The sequence below is a fragment of the Tamandua tetradactyla genome, chromosome 8 (assembly GCF_023851605.1).
Source record: "Tamandua tetradactyla isolate mTamTet1 chromosome 8, mTamTet1.pri, whole genome shotgun sequence".
Taxonomy (NCBI): Eukaryota; Metazoa; Chordata; class Mammalia; order Pilosa; family Myrmecophagidae; genus Tamandua; species Tamandua tetradactyla.
Genome location: NC_135334.1, coordinates 348002 through 352097, shown reverse-complemented (window position 1 = coordinate 352097; position 4096 = coordinate 348002). Strand labels below are relative to the sequence as shown.

General features: G+C 38.2%; 1 pseudogene; it reads left to right on the top strand.

The window, feature by feature from the left end:
• Window positions 1-1785: 1785 nt before the first annotated feature.
• LOC143643137 (non-histone chromosomal protein HMG-17 pseudogene) lies at window positions 1786-2055 on the top strand (annotated as a pseudogene).
• The last annotated feature ends 2041 nt before the right edge of the window (window positions 2056-4096 follow it).

Sequence of the window (4096 nt, the reverse complement as noted above, 5' to 3'; positions counted from 1 at the left end):
CAGCAGATACTTTTTCTGAGGCTTCCTCTGTAGTTTACATGAAAGCAGTTGTAAACCGCAAAAGCAGTTGGTTGCAGATGGTAATGATTTTCTGAGTCTTTTATTCTGAAGACCAATAAATTAGAGGTATCTAATATCTGAATCTGAAGTTTCCATTAAAATGATAAGTAGCCTCTTCCCTGATTAGTTTTTAGGTCATATCAAGGAGGCAGAAGTGATTTTCTCCAAAAAGGCAAAACTTCAGACCAGACAAACAGACCAAGAGATTTAAATTCAGAGACTGATGAATTTGGGGTACAGTGGAATATATCATGCCAAGGGCCTGGAAAATACCACGGGCCAGGCTGAGCTGGGGCTCTGTAACAGGGCATGGTCTTGGGTGTGGAAAGGGCTCCAACCTCCTCACAATCTTGTTGGCAGTGGAAGAGCAATTGCTGTGCCATAGGCCCTGGATCTGACATGGAGCCCCAGGGCTTGATATGACACCACATTTGGTCTGTGACCTTGGACCAGTCATTCTTCTCCCACAAGCCTCAGGTTCGCCAATCAGCAAAATGTCTGCCTTCCCAGAATGGCTATACATGGATTAATCCCTTTGAAGGCCATAAGGGGCTTGATATCATAAAATGTTATCATCGTTAGTTCTAAGCTTGGATGATGGGAAAATAAGATGTATAGAGATGTACAGAGGTGTATAGGGAGGAGCAGGCCAGATCATAGGTAGCAGGCCAGATCATAGGTTGAAGGTAGAAGGAAGACATAGGAGTTTGTGCTCCAGATTCTATCTCATACCCAATCTGAGTCACTGGGTTGGTTTTGGGGTGCTTTTGCCCCTGGTCCTACCTTAGTGGGAAACAGAGAAAAGACTCCTGCCTTAGACAGTCACCCAGCTCACAGGGAAGATGTGACTTTCCTGGCTTGGGTCAGGTAAATATCAGACATCATGCTTCTATAACTGTGTCTTCTATGGAAAACAAAGTGTCTTGCCCCCTCCGCCCACACTATTTGTGTGAGCTACAAAGAGTGCTTACCAACCTTCACAACATCATCTGTGCATATAGTATTTTATATTTTAAATAACCTGGGGCCTCTGTTTTTGACCATAGCATAGTTCTGGTATGGATTAACCTTCCTTCCAGGTATAACTATAAAACTGGACAAAAGAAATGAGGTATCTGTTCTCTACCAAGGACATTAAGAAAAGGAAGCGTTCATTGAGTCCAGAGACAGGTGGTTTTCTGCCTGGTGCTCCGTGTCCACCATAGCAAAGGGCAGAGGTGGAGCCCAAGCAGAGCAGTAGCCTCATATAGCCAAAGGAGCAGAGCTCATAGAAATGAGCTCCAGCCTGCAGATGTGGCTAGCAGGAGTTTATGGCAGGCAGGTAGAAGTCTGATTCACCCGTGTCCTCAGCTGAGGGTTGGACTGACTTAGCAGATGTCACTGCTGTGGGGCTAAGAGCTAAAAACGTCCTGCAGGGCTAGGGGATGTTGGAATTGCAGCCTAGTGAAATTGATAGTCCTCACTGAGTTAACTCAGGCTGTTGGATGAGATCCAGAAAAGCCACACTTTAGAAATAAGAAACATGTCCTAGAGAAAGGGCCTAACCTTGGAATAAGTCATTAACAGAAATAAGCATGCCATACTAATAAATAAAACCAAGCCTGACAGAAACAAAAGGGTATGTAGGAGCAGTGTGAAGAGGTGAGAACGATCCCCAGACTGACTAAAGCCCGTGCGCCAATGTATCACTACATGCAGCACCTATATCCCACCACTGTGGCCACCATGCCCAAGAGAATGGCTGAAGGGAATAAAGGAGATAAAGCCAAGGTAAAAGGTGAACCACAGAGAAGATGTGCAAGGTTATCTGCTAAACCTGCTCCTCCAAAGCCAGAACCCAAGCCCAAAGAGGCCACTGCAAAGAAGGGAGAAAAGGTACCCAAAGGGAAAAAGGGGAAAGCTGATACTGACAAGGATGGGAATAACCCTGCAGAAAAGGGAGATACCAAAACAGACCAGGCACAGAAAGCCAAATGTACTGGAGATGCCAAGTGAGTTGTGTGCAGTTTTTATAACTGTATACTTATGAAATATTATTTTTTATCAAGTTTTATAAAAATGTAGAATTTTGTTTTACATTTTTTTTAAAGCTATGTTAACACACAGACCACTTCACTTGTTTATTGAGGAAGGGGCAAATGTCACTAAAACAATGTTTCCAAAGCTGGATTCATATAGGAGAAAATACCCTTTCCTTCTAGTTTTGAGAGACCTCATCTTTACTCCCAGGATACTGGATTCCCTAGCATTTATTACACGTTAGCCACCTTCGCAAAATGTATTGTGGTGTGGAAAAACTAAGATTTGTTTTTATATCCTCATGTCCTCTGCTCTTTCTCAGCCTTCAGCATAAACTTGACTCCCTGACCCCCCAAAATTACCAGAATGTCAGGCAATCTGGACTTTCCAGTGATGCCTCTGAGATGGCATACTGCAAAAGAGCAGCAAGATTTTGTTTAGGTTTTGGATCTTCAGAGTGATAATCCTGCCATTTTCAGAAAGTCAGGGTGGACTGGTGAAAAGTTGTCAAACATACTAAATGTAAAATGTCAACCCTCACTCTAAACTTTTCTGTTTAGAGCATCAAATGAAGACTTCATTGGGTTTTATAGTGGCTTTCTGATTTTGGTAGTACATTGAAGAAGGGAGTTTGAAAGTTGTTTTATACTGTTAATGTTTGTCTGCCCATGTCCTGCCTGAAATACCATGAATGTTTATGAAAAGTATCTTTAATAAAGCTGGATACAGTTTGGCTTGGGAAAAAAAAAAGGATATGTAAATAACAGTCTCTATAGCAAAACTTACAACTTTAAAGGAAGACACCCTAATCTATATTGGTTCCGCTCTAAATTCCTGATGTTGGCAGTTTTGTTTTCTTGAACAATATTTCTAAGTTTCATCAATTTCATTAATCTTTTTATAGGACTAACTTATTCTTTCTTCATTTTCACTGTTGTCTTCTGCTCTTATGTTTATTTTAATTATTTCTTTTGCTCTGCTTACTTTCAGTTTTATTTCCTTCTTTTCACCTTAGTGCCCTCAAAAAATGTTTAATTTTCTAAGACAAGCAGTAGGAAATAGAAATTTTACTCAAAATTATCAAAATACTACTTCAACTCTATCCCCCAAATTATTACATTTTGCATTTCCATTGTCATTCTGCTTATAATTTTTCTAATTCCTCTTGTGGTTCCTTTTTTGATCCATGAGTTGTTTAAGAGTGTTCTTTACATTGTAAATATTGGGACTTTTTCATGTATATTAATTTTATTTATGTCTAATTTCATTACATTTTGGTTAGACAGTATACTCTGTAGTAATTTAATCTTTTGAAATTTTTTTTACTAATTTCCTGAACCAACACAAGAGCAATTTAAAAAGATATGCACTCTACATTGTTGAATATAATGTAATATAAACATGAGTTAGATTAAGATAGTTGATATAATTGTACAAATTTACATTCTTATTTTGTCACCTAATTGTTTTATCTATCACCAACATAGGGATTTTAAATTCCTCAGTTATTTTTATGTATTTATCTTTTTCTCCCTTTAATTTTGTAAATCATGAATCATAGCTAACAGGCACATTTATATTGATGATTATAAAGTCTTTGTGATGAAAGCTAAAATTTCATAAATTAGCATTATGAAAATTCCTATTTTATCTTTGAAATCTATTTTCTGTTTTCCAAAATATATTTTGTCTGATATTAATATAATTAATTCAACTTTTTTATGAGTACCATTTCTTCAGCAATTTAAAAGGTCTTTCCATTTGCATTCTGTTCTCATCATTTATGATGAGAAATCAGCTGCTATTTATAGCATGTTTCCTTGAATACAATATGTCATTTCCAGAGCTTTTGCATAGCAAATTCCTGGAAGCAAATAATAAAGGCAGTAGATTGCCTGGCAACAGAAAATTAAAGCCTCTGCAGTCTATGGGGAATGTTGGGAGATTTTTATGGGTACTCTCTATATTTTAAGTATCATCACATTGAAGGACATGATACCCAGAGGTGTAAATCTCC